Here is a 13,757-nt window from a genome sequence, read left to right on the forward strand (position 1 = left end):
CCAATTCGATAACACGGTACAAAGAAAACCCAACAACAACCATAAATCCCCTGTACTGTAATTCAACACGCACTCTTTTATTAAAAACATTTGAACATTACAAAAAACAGAGGCATGTAGCCTTTAAGTAAAAATAAAAAGAATTGACCCATTTAGTTCATTTTGGCGTTTCAGCGGCATGTTATCAATCGATAGTCAGACGACGGACACTACATACTGACCTTGAACGCATCTAGTCTGTCAGCTCAGAGTAGCAGGTGTCATATTTCACACACGGGACGAGAGAGTTGACAGACCGAGAAATGGCAGAGGATTTGTTGTCGAAGTGAAAAGCAAACGCACCTATTTGGCAATATTTCACGTTTAATCCCAACGCTATAAGGGAACCAGAACGTTAATGCGGTAATCGCCGCGAGGCGGATGGAGCCGTCACAGCCGGTGTGCACGGAGCTGCAGCGCCAGGTAGACCATCGCAGCGGAGAGCCCCGCAGCAAAAGCTCTACCGGAGAGGCCAGACCCACCGCCACCGAACGGGAAAGATCAGAGTAGGTGCTCCGCACATGTTGACCGTCATCTCTTCTTGTAAAATGTCCGGTGTAATCACAAGTTTATTAACCGGTATGAAATTTACCTCACTGTCATATCACTACCAATGACCATTACAGGCATCGTACGGCACCTTCGGTACTGTATAAAAAGAGTACCGTCACTTTTTTTGAATTTGGGTCGGTTCTCGTGACATCCCTAATTAGAGAATGGTGTTTATACTGCCTGTGTTGCTTTTCTAAGAGGGGGTGTGAGCTTCTCCTTTAGTCCAGTGAAATGTGAGGTTTACCTTAGTCTAGCAGAAACAATAGAGACGAAGCAGCAGTGCCAAATCCCTCCTCTGTTACTGACAAGCTGCTCTGCTGCAGTTACACTCAGTGGAGAAGAGAGTTGTTTCAGCTCAGATCATGAAACATAACAAACAGGAAACTTTTTACTGGATTCACAAAGACAAAAGGCGTCAAAATGCTGTCTGAGAAACTAAAAGAAAGAACAAGCAGTAGCTGCTTTGCCCCGTCATTATTCTCTATAGATGCTGTTTGTATAGAAGGTTTATAAATGTGAATGTTTGTTATCCCAACATAAAACCCCAGCAGGGAGTCCTGTGCTGGATGCTGATGTGAGGCTTTGACAAAGTGAAGAAGATCATGTTTTGTTGTGGAGCTTTCTGCAGGGAACGGGCTTCACTGCTTTATCCCGACATCAAAGCCCAGAATCAGCTGGGAGGGTGAGATGGGTTTAATCTGGATCGGAATGATTTTCACCACCTGGGAAACTAAAGGAAGCAGAGCCGGCAGAATACGGCTCAGTCCTCAGTTTGTTTGATGGTCGAGCCTTTAAGCGAAATGCTGCCAGTCTGCTCTCTTTGTTAGCCGATCTGACTTTGATTTTTTGGTAACGGTGGATTGACAAGGCTATCTGCTGTGGTACACATCTGTATCACCTGTAACAGTATCCATCACACTGAATTATTTTTAAAGGTTTGAAGGCTTTTACTTCAAAGTGCAACTGAGGGGTCTGATTCACCTCCAACACTGCCAACATTACAAGTATGAAGAATTGAAGGTTGCGCTCAGGGTCTGAAATTAGCACCCGCCAAATGCGGGTAAATTGTTGGCAGTGGCGGGGAAAATCGTCAGCCCATCCGCCACTTTGGCAGGCAGGGAAAGAGCTGAGGATGGAAATAGAGATCTGGTTCCCGTTGAGAACGGAAATAAGCATGGTGCTGCTACCACTAAACCTGAGGGGGTGCACCCTATTCTTTCCCTGATAATGCAACACTGTGAACAACAAATCTGTGTTGAAATCAGCAGGCGGAGAGTTAGTAACGTTACCTGTTAGCAGCTGGTGGGCAGCACAGTCCTGACTGGCTACATAACGGAGCTACTAACGTTAACAGAGATGCCATTATGGTACGTTCAATCTCTGTTCAGTAAAAATTAGTACTGGGCAAAGATACATTTTCATTTTATCATGATGTGTTCAAATGTAATCTTGTAAAATATAGTTTTTGGTGAGAAACTTCAATAAATCCAGTTATTTGAAGATGTTTTCACAGCAATATAAAATAAATATTAGAGAGGGAATAATGACCTGTTTTAACTTCCTTACACTAGCTCTAAGCAGCTTAGAATTTAGAATCAAAGCTAATACTAGAAAGTAGGGCTCCCCCGGAAACAATCACTGGAATTTACCATGCATAGAATGTTTTTTGTGTATAATATATCAAACATTGAATGACATCAGATCTAAAATGTCCCTCATTTGGTGCATACATTTCCAAAGTGGCAGATGACATTTCTGAGTTGCAGACAAAAAAAATCTTGCTTACCACAGTGGCAGGAAGTGAAAAAAGTTCATTTCAGAGCCTGATTGCACTGATACTTTAGGTCATGTAGTGACGACTGTAGGAGCTGACACTTCCTGGTCTAAAGCCAGTCCACTGTAATGCTGCTCACATTTCCTGGTCTTTCATTTACTGTTACAAGAGACAGTCGAGTCAAAGATGTTGGAATTGAAAATATATCAAAGATACAGTTAAAACTCTTAATGGAAACTGTGACCTGTGACCATTTCCACATCACGATGGTCCCTAGATTGTTACAATACCTACCTCTTTATATTTTACGCGTGGTGTTGTACAAATGCACTATACTGTATGTCTGTCTATGAGTAAAAAGTCAGATGAGGGTGAATAGTTGATGTTGCTCCACTCGTTTCTGATGCCTCTGCTGCCTCATCTATCTGGTAAGCTAGCAGGCGTGTCTTCAGACTGTTGTAGAGTAAAGGCCTTTACACGCCAGGGGGAAAGGGCTGGGGGATATGGCCGAAATCTTCTACCACGATATAATTTATGTCATATCTCGATAACGGTATACATCACAATATAGCATGTTTTCTGGTAGTTCAATATATGAATAGTCTATATATAATAACTTTGTATACTCCTGTGTGAATTAAATACTTAAATACTGTAAATTGAGTACAAAGTGATCATTAGTTTTAAGTGAAATCATAGAGCTGAATGAAATAAATATAGACCTAGCATGTATCACGATAGAAACGGTATAGAAAATATTTACGATAGACATTTTTATATCGTTTTAACAGTATATATGCGAATATTTCGCAATCAGAAGTATTTATACTGGCAGCAATGCAAATTTGCGATAGCTTCAACAATTTTTCAATAAAATGTGCGCAGGCAGAGGCCAAAACCAGGATCCTATTGACCCAGAGCAGCGTCTGTAAGCTATTTTTATTGAACCACCTTTTCACGAAAGAGTGAATTTTTTTTTGGTACACAGTTATGCAGTGTATATGTCTAGGGCTTTTATTGTGAAAGGTAAGGAAGGAAGGAGTGGATCTGGTATGAGCTGCCTTTGTCAAGGTTGAAAGGAGTATAATAATGTTTGCCGTCTTGGTTCGGATTACAGAGCCTCCATGTTGTTGTACACTACAGTGTAAGTTTAGAATTTGTCCGTTCCGCACAATGTGATTGGTTGATGCCTTTTATTTTGTGGTGCAGAAGCTCAGACAAATTATGCTGCTTTTACTCCATGTAATATTCACATTCTGTGTGAAAGTGTTTGTAACCCATATGAAATATAGGGCTACTAAACCCATTATGTCATTTAGAAGTGTAGTAGCATATTCTTCCCAGAGGGGGCGCAACACGCATTCTGTGGAAGTCAGGTGTAGAGGATGTGACGTCAGCCTGTATTTCTCACTTCCCTTGAGATCGCTACCTGGATACGTCGTGAAATCGTGCTCTGAACAGACTGTTAAGCTAACACGGCACACAACGCCATGAAGTAGTCCGGACAGTATTATTTTCTTTAAAAGTCTAAGCCTTTGAGTTAGGTCTTTAGTTGGAGTCCCAACTGTGAACGGGAGAAACTACTTTCTGTTAAGATGTAAACTGCTGGAACCCGGTGAGTTAAAACACTCCTGCTGTTCTGGCTAGTCTGTTTTAACCACTATGGAAGGAGAAAAAGATAAATACAACTTGTTGTTTAGGTTCAGATACTGTTCATAAAAACCAACCGAGGTTACAAGAATGTTTTGTAAAGTTTTTGACGGACTTTAGTGCCGTTTTATTACTGTTTTATGATGCTAAAAAGATCGCTAATGCTAACGGCTAATCGCTAGCTAAGGCTGTTAGATGGTCTATGCTAACTGCTGGTTTAAGCTAATCGCTAAGCTAATCTCTAGCTCTGGTTGGTAGCTTAAGGATAGGTGGTGAAGTTTAAAGTTGTATTGTGCTTTGTTTACATTACAGCCACTCTGGTTAAGTGAGGCTAACACATAGTAATGGTCTAGTACAACTGCACCGTGATGCAACAGATTTTGGTTATTAAAATGCAAATGTTAATTTAAACAGCAGTAATTCATGTGATAACACCAGTTCATTTCATGTGTGTACTTAATATAAGTTAGTTCATAATTAAAGGTTAAATATATTAAAACTGTATAAAAAGTGTTTGAGAAGATGGATGAATAATTCATTGTAAGTTAAAATACCAACTGTATTACAAGATACTGTATGGTAATCCATTGGATTGTTTTGAAGTATATCCTTAGTTATTGGTTATACATGATGAGATACTGTGAAAGCAGATAAGAACTGAATGAGCAAGATTACTTACTATCCTGCACTATTTGTGTAGGTTGGTTTTTCTTTTGGTTCTATTAAACGACAATAGAATCTGGAGGATTCAGTGATGGTGAGCCAAGCCCAGTGAGACTGTGGACGGTCGTGGAAACGGTGTGGCCAACCGTAGGACCTGCCACAGAGGACATCTGACTTCGCAATTCATTTGGATACCAGATAAGAACACAAACACACTTTTACTACCCGGGTAGTTGGGTAGTAGGAACTAAAATACTGGAACTTGAAATAGTGTGGTGGTGTATTCACATTACACCCACACCAAGACAGAAATTGCACTCTTTGGATCATCTTAATTAGAGGAAAAGGATTTCATCTTAAAGGACACTGATTTTGGGGGAATTTTCTATTTTATTTGTACTTTGAAAGAGCTCTCTTTTATTTATTTTTACATTTCATTTCATACTTTGACATCTATGTGAAGCATTTTGAATGTTGTTGAATTGTTGTGGTGCAATAAAATTGTAAACTGTTCAATCTATAATAACTCCTGAGTTATTTAAGGCAACTGCTCATTGAACCTAGGTAGATGTTGGCGTATTCATTATTCCCATTGGTTGAGTACCAGAGACACTACATGTTCGTGACGGGGACATTTCATATGGGACATTATTATTATTATTATGATTATTATTATTTAACAGCTGTGACAGACTACCGGCAATCGGTTCTTCTTCGCTGCTCTAAAACAGTAGTTGCCAGTGGCAGCCATGATACCTCCAGGGTGATATCACAGTGAAGGCTTCTGTTTTGGAGCGGCGAAGAAGAATTGATTTCCGGTTAAAAAAGTTGACTTTTTTCTGGATTCATTAATTATGGTATCGGATCGGTGCATAGACTGGCGTACTCGCTGATACCCAATCCCGAATTTTGGGCAGTATCGGACGCATTTCCGATACTTGAGTCGGTATCGGAAAAACTCTAATTTTGCCACACGGTGTTGAACCCAAAATGCTTCCACTCACTGCTTCTCAGATACTTTGGTGTCGTGATTATATGATCAGCGCGGCTTTGCTCGCTAGTGTCCTCTTCCATTTTTATTTATTAGCTTGGTTTATTGATAGGTCAATATGGCATTTGTGAATAATTTTAAAAGTGCCCTCTGGTGGACCACATGGCAAACTACTTCAAACAGTCTCTTGCACTTATACTCTGTATATTTTTAATAAAAGGTCATTAAAGTTCAAATATTTATTTTGTTCCTATAATGAAAGTTCAAAAAATAACTCCTTGAATGTAATGGACTACAGATTGGCGATATACAGTACGACTGTATGATTAACCACTGCAATTTTTGCTTCGACAGCAAATAAAATGGCTTAACAAACAACCTCACAACATTGGTAACATTCTTGCATTTTCCTAATCGAGCTCCAGCATGTAGTAGGTAGATAAGGAAAGCTGAGTGTGTCACATTTCCTCCTCAACAACATTCATGGTGCAGGATCCCGGAGAGCGATTCCAGCTGCTCGCCGAGGAAATCAATGAATAAATGAACGTCTCCATCTCATTTCCATCTCTTGCTGCTGCTGCTGCTAACACTCTGCCTCCTCTAGTTGCTCTCTGAGGAGCAGCTTTGCTCTCAATTCAATTACCCACTAAGTGAACAGACATTATCAGTTTTAGAATACTACCTGCGCAGCATCTTTACAAGGGATTAAATCAGAGAGTCAGCCTTGCAGCTGGAATCTATAACATTACTGTACACACATTCAGACCATCCAGGTAATGTTTACGTCAATGTGTTGTTTTCAGATTGGGATGTACCGATAGATTTTAGCACCACATCTCATGACGCAAAACGTTGTTTTTCATTGCATGTTTAGCCGACTTGAATAATATGTAAATCTAATGAATTGGCTTCCAAACAGGACGTGAGCCTTGTAGCAGGATCTTGCGAATGTTGAAGCGTCCATTCCTAATTGCAGGATTTTGTTTGAGGATTTGTCATTCTTTTAAAGGGTGACGACCTTTAAATATGGGGGACCCCCCCGCTCCATATTTTCTGACGTCGTTTAAAGGTTGTCACCCTTTAAAAAAATTGCAAATCCTCAAACAAAATCCTCAGTTTGAGTAAGGTGATTCAGTGTATTTAATGAGTTAGTCTTTTCTTATATTAAATCAACTTTCTTTAATCAATATAACTCTTCAGTTTTGTTATAAATAAAGTGATGACGTCTTGACAGATTCGCCATGCTAATGCAGATGCATAATAATAATATTTTGCAAAAACTTAATTAATTTACTATAATAGTAAAAATAGATTTTCTTTTTGTTATTGTGGTTAAATAAATTTAATTTATGGTGAAAGCAGGAAAGCAAATACATTTTTTGACCAGAGTGAAAATGTTGTTTTTGAAATTCTAAATATGGATTGAACCAGAATACTTTGTTAGAATAAATCATGTGAATTTTGGAAATTATTGCATCTCTCTTTTTTCAATTCATTTTGACTTTTGGACTTAACAACGCTGTGGAGTTATTGGAAAAGATTGAATCACTAATCGGAAACAATCCTATGCAGCCACCACCGGAATCTAATTCTACAAATAGTATAATAATAATATTAGTGTCTGCACTAATATTAGTTATCTGCAACTGTCCACAAATATAGGGTTTAAATAGAATGCAGACTATTAAGTAGCAAAAAAAAATTAGTTTTATATACAGACTTTTGTGTAAATTATCTAGTAGTGTGTTATTATACATTTTGTCATACATGTGCAAATCTGAATTTGACAACCTCAGAGCAGACAAATCCCGGCGCACTCACTGAGATCTTTGACCCCCCCCACTCCACCCTCGGACCCCAGGTTGGGAACCACTGTTCTATGATTAATGAGAGTCTGCAACCATGCTAGCAGCTCTGTGAGGCTGGATTTAGGCACAGCACAGCTTTGAGCTAAATGCTAACGTCTGTATGCTAACATGCTCAAAATGACAATGCTAAAAGCAGATTTTTAGCAGGCGTCACTTTTATAATGATCATTTTAGTTTAGTGTGTTAGCATGCTAACATTTGCTAATTAGCAGTAAACACAAAGCACAGCTGAGGCTGATGGGAATGTCATGAGGTAGCAGGTTGCAGGTATTTGATCAGTATGATCAGTATTGGACAAATGTTGACCTGATGACGGCAGTGTGTCTCTGCAGTGAGACCAGGGGACCTGACATTGACCTGATGATGGTAGTGTGTCTCTGCAGTGAGACCAGGGGACCTGTGATTGACCTGATGATGGTAGTGTCTCTGCAGTGAGACCAGGGGACCTGACATTGACCTGATGATGGCAGTGTGTCTCTGCAGTGAGACCAGGGGACCTGACATTGACCTGATGATGGCAGTGTGTCTCTGCAGTGAGACCAGGGGACCTGTGATTGACCTGATGATGGTAGTGTGTCTCTGCAGTGAGACCAGGGGACCTGACATTGACCTGATGATGGTAGTGTGTCTCTGCAGTGAGACCAGGGGACCTGTGATTGACCTGATGATGGCAGTGTGTCTCTGCAGTGAGACCAGGGGACCTGACATTGACCTGATGATGGTAGTGTGTCTCTGCAGTGAGACCAGGGGACCTGACATTGACCTGATGTGTCTGATCACAGTAGAGGCCTGATGGCTCTGAGTCCGACACCAGAAGAGGATAAGAAGCCCTGATAGTCTATTGATTGGAGATGAATGGCCTTTTACCAGGAACCTGAGGAGGAATGTACTATCTTCCCCTCTCACTTTTTATCTTCTATTTTTTTTCTTTTGCCTCCCCCCCTCTTCTTTTCTCATGTTTCTTTCCTTTTTCCATCCCTCTCTGTCTCTCCTCGTCTTTCCTCCACCTCCTCTCCTCCTTAATCTGAATTGTCCCCGTCCGTCTTCTTCAGTCCGTGTTCGTCTGTAATCATTAGTTTCACTCCATCTGCCGTCACATTTTCATTTTCATTGGTACGAACTAATTTAGCCTGCTCTGTCTTCCTGCCAGAATGTTAATAGCTGTCTTCATGTTTGAACCTTTTCTTTCATCAGTAGGCGACACGGACAGTTATCAGTGACGCCACTGCAATTATGCTGGAATGGACTTGAAAATGATTATTGTGCCACAGTAATCACTTCCTTAAAGAGTGGGATTTGAAGGTGGAATTAAACTTTAATTGGAACCCGTAAATTGTGACTGACTGTAACAGCGGCTAACTAAACAGGTGTTGACCTCCATATTAAGTTGTCCTCTGTGGCTTCTGAAAAGTTCCACTGTTAACTCTACCACAGGAACACTTAAAACTCGGTTGACTGTCCTTAGTTGTTCTTTTCCAGTCAAAATAAATACAACAAATCACCCAAATTCACACTCCTGAACACAGATCTCTTTATAAACAGCCTTGGTTTCCATAGATCATTAAAAAGTACAAAACAACCTCATCTCAAAAGCTCACTCAGTAGATGTTCCTGAGCTTTTGATCACACCATCCTCATCAGCAGATTGAGTTTCGTCACAGATTTGTGGATGTTGATTTTGTCCCTGTTGGCGGAAAAGTAGAGATTGAAAGTTCATTCAACGGACCGCTATAAAGAAATAACAGACCATAGAATGCCGTAAATGAACAATCTGAATCGAGTTTACAACAAAGCCATGTAATACGACAATGTTACCGACTAGCTGGTTGACATAGTGGAGCATGGGCAAATAGTTCTGTCAAGTGTTGGTGGAGACCAAAACAGAGCTAAAAGGAGTGTTCGCCAAATCAGGGTGATACTATGTCAGTGTTGTGTTATAGCTTGTTTCTGACGCCCCAAAGTGGACAAAATCAGTTAATGGAGGTTTTGCGTGTCATTTTTTTCATACTAGTGCAGCAATCTGTCTCAAGTCCAACTCAATTTTAAATTGAAAGATGAGATTATCCCACTCGCCTTGCAATGATGACTCTGCCTTTAACCAATTCATAAAAGAAAAAAAGATATGTGTGGCATTGTTGTTGTGCTGCTTCTGATTCTTGAAATGAGCTAAAACATACCGTTTTCTGTGACAACCATGCAATCCTCTTTTTGGACTTGTTTATTGTTCATATTAGATGATAAATATGTTAAATATCTTAATAAGATTTCCTAGACAAGATTAAATATCTTACGGATAAGGAAAATAACATTTTTTTAATCACACTAAAATAAGATATTTTGACTTTCTTGACGTGCCCTTTTTGCAGTGTGACATTTGGAGAAATATAAATCTGTCCTGCTTCATTTGCAGAGAACCTGCAGTGTTTTCCAGCCGGCTTTTGCTGTCAGTGCAGCACTGAGCCCATTAGCTTCCTGTTGGACACTCTGTAAGACTGACATGTTCCCAGGCTGCTGAAATTACCCTCCAGACTTTGTATTCTCATGCAAATGACCAGTGCTTATTCTGGACCTGGCACTTATAACAGTCTCTCCAGCTGCATGTCTCTCTTTCCTACTTCCTGTCTGCCTCTTAATTTCCTTTCTGTCTCACTGTCCCTCTACCTGTCTCTCACTCTCAACCTGTCCTTCTCTCTGTAGCTGTTTGATGGAATAACACTACAGTATTGATGATGAAATAGTCATTTGTTTAGTAATAGTGAAGTGCTGTCAGGGCTTGCTGTACTTGGCTGGCTGCACTTCGTATTATGTCACAATTAACCTTAGACAAATACTACATTCACCCTCAGCCAGCTATGGGATTCTGAAAACACATTTTCCTCTTTGTTTTGTCCTAACATCCTCACTAAGCCTCATTTTCACTCTCCAATATGGAACTCTTCAAACATGCTCTCTAGAATGGATACAATTTAAAACCATTTGTTTCTGTAGACAGAGACAGACAACGTACCATAAGAAAGATAGCATTCTTATTAGTAGATGTTATTATTTAACCCTTTGCTTTTTCTGATTTGGCTAAAATGTCTGCCGTGAAAATGGTCTATTCCCAGCATACACCCAATGTACACCCGACTAGACGTCTAAGCAGCCACAGTATATGAAAGCACCTGTGTGGGTGTGCAGTCTTTAACATTTAATGGCTTTAGTGTGGACCTAGTTTTAGAATTCTCTTTCTGATATCATTGCTTTTACAGATTAATGTGCCGTATCTGAAGGAGGCATCTTTTTCAGTCTGAGATGCTGGTGAAGTGAAGGCATGAGCCACCACACTGTTGTGTTTTTGTTCCTTCAAAATATGATATCAATTTAATTTTAGTGTTATTTTAATTTTTTTATTCTGATGGGATACTTTTTATTTATTTAACCATGTTTAAATTGTGTTTAGTTTTATCTCAGACTTTTTGATAGTTTACACTGAGAGGCTGCATGTTTTTGCAAATGAAATAAAGTACTTAATCTTTGCACGTAAACTATTAATAAATAATCAACACAGTGCTTTTGAGAATCGATGCAGTGTCACGAAACATAATATCGCAATACTCAATATTTTCTTAAACCCCTGTTTATGACACAGTTTGATTCATGATAACTAACTTAGTGCAGTCTAGGGCTGACCCCAATGCTTTGAAGCTGCGATCGTTGCCATGGCAATCGACCTCCAAATCAGTATTCAAATGCTTTGTTTTTTATATATAAGTATATCATAATTATGTATAAATCACCTTAAGAGAGTCTGAGCCGGCGTTACAGATACAGGAAGTTGGGCTCCCGTCTATCCACCTTATTCCTAGCCCCCATGATGCCTTGCATGAATTATGCCCGTAACTTCCGGCGCGTCGTGTCACTGAATCGTTTTCCATGGTAACGCTACGCTAATCGTCTCTTCTAGAGCGATTGTATTAATAAATCTATTAAAACATGTGTGAACACCACCTATTACAGCTCAGACAGGATAATGTGATCATAGCTCTGCCTTCTACTGTGGAGGGATGGAGGACGACCTGAAGAAATGGCCTCAGATAACCTACACTAGCACATTTAGCTACGTTATTGACTCCATTGCTACAGATGGTGAACTGATGAACAATATCAGTACTTCCACATTAACACGGTTTAGTTTTTTCTACACACAGATAACCGTACTTAACCTATCTGTAGTCTAATGCTCCCTGCACTCCGTGCCATTAACTGCCTTTCATTTTAAACTGTACAGGAAATAGTGAAAGTAACTGGCTGTCATTAAACCAACACTACAATGCTGAGTCCTCCCTACACATGAACATCATACCTGATGTCGTCCTGGCTCTGCTGTGAGTCCTTTAAAGGACCCGACGTCTCTCCTCCGCTGCTCTTTATAGCCCAACTAACATACATTATCTATATTCTGTACACTAACCATGTTCCGTACAGATGACATTTTTCCGCCGATCGCTGAATAAATACTTCCAGATCGTGCATAACATTTCTATGCGTGTCATCTTCAGTTCCCCCTCTTTCATTCCTGACCAGTCAGAGACCTCTTCCATTTGTTCCTGTGAGACTTCAGGCAGTGAGGTGCACCGTGCCCCCACAGCGCCGGAGGTGAAGCTCCAGTCCTGTCTGCAGCTAGATGACTAGAGCAGCGAAAATGTACATTTCAACTAATTTCATGCTTCTCACAGTACTGTAGTCTGTATGAAATGATTATTCTGCTATCACAAGTTGTTAAATATATTACCCTTTGTTGAATAAATGCTTTCAAATGGGCATTTTACGGGCCGTAGTGTACAGAAGTGTACGGAACACCGTACCACAGCTCCGCAAGGACATTTTAGAAAATGACAATTTAAAATGAGTTAAATATCTGTTACAGAGACCGACAGACAGACGCAAGAAAATCTTAGCCCACCACGCCGCGCCGAATTCGAATATATCTCACCAAAGATTCAAGCTCAAAAATTGGTATTCGGGACAGCCCTACATGTGTCTCTATTGATGTGGTTTTACATTCCCATATGTCCCCGAGGTGTCCCTATTCCCTGATCCTGTGTTTGGCCGTCTGACCAGTGATGTCACACTCCTGGCATCCATTATTCTTTACCTTTCTCAATGGATGGTTAGATCCGGTGCCTGGTTGACAGACACCGGGGAAGACAAACCATGGCGATCTCTTTGATTTAAAGTGACAGCCGTGACAGAAAGTGTTGGGACCATCAGCCATCAGTTCACCTCAATTACATTACTTTCAGTGATAGTGTCAGGGTGGACACAGTAAATCTCTGTAACGCCTCTCTGGGTCTGAGCTGTTTCCCTCGGATTCCTCCCTCTTCTCTTCACCAGTCTAATCTTCATGAGTAAAGGTCAAAGTGTCTGCTCTTTTCTGTTCTCCTGTCACTGGACACGTCTGTTAGTCAAGTGCTTATTAGCTTTGGCCTTTAGCTCTTTAAAGATCAGGCTCCACCAGCAGCCAGACCAACACCCATTCATTTCACTGCTGAGCTTTTCTCCTCCGCCTGCCACCACACATTGTTCAGAGCAACAACAACAGTTCCAACTGTTGCCCTTTTCAACTTACACGACACTCAGGGGGAGAATATATGCTCTAATATAACCATATAAAGCTAACTATTAGATCAACACATAAGTGAGGATTTCAGACGGATGTTACCGTCATCACAAATTGGCAATTTCAAGAAACAATTTAAGGAAAACTGTGTGAGTAGCGATGATGTTGTTTGTCTCATTCTCTGTTTGTATGAGCTGCATCTTGGTAAACTAGAGTCAGACAGAGACACATAAATGCTCCAACACTGTTATTAGTCACAAAATTGAGTGCGGCACCATACGGACTCATAAAAAGTAATTGGGTGGATCATCAAAAGGGTTCAATTTTGGAAGCATAAAGTTGCTTACAAGTTTAATATTCTGAGATAAAACCTTTCAGTATCTTGTGTCCATGCACTCATTACATTTTAATATCAGACCGACCATTAGATATTTCTATTTCATGTGAGTTAGAGTGAGAATTGTGTCTTGACGGTGGCACTAATGAAAACGTAAGAGAAATTTGTACAGTAGATTTCAACATGAATTTTCATAGAACAAGGTGTTGGTCTAAGTCAGGGGTCTTCAACCTGCGGCTCCGGAGCCACGTGCGTCTCTTTAGCTCCTCTCCAGTGGCTCC

The 13,757-nt window shown here is 40.3% G+C and overlaps 1 protein-coding gene across 1 annotated transcript in view; it reads left to right on the plus strand.

The window, feature by feature from the left end:
- LOC119498674 (contactin-associated protein-like 4) overlaps window positions 1-13,757 on the plus strand; it is a 159,533-nt gene that overhangs the window by 41,724 nt on the left and 104,052 nt on the right. The gene's annotated exons all lie outside the window — the stretch shown is intronic.

This window comes from Sebastes umbrosus, chromosome 12, assembly GCF_015220745.1.
Source record: "Sebastes umbrosus isolate fSebUmb1 chromosome 12, fSebUmb1.pri, whole genome shotgun sequence".
Taxonomy (NCBI): domain Eukaryota; kingdom Metazoa; phylum Chordata; class Actinopteri; order Perciformes; family Sebastidae; genus Sebastes; species Sebastes umbrosus.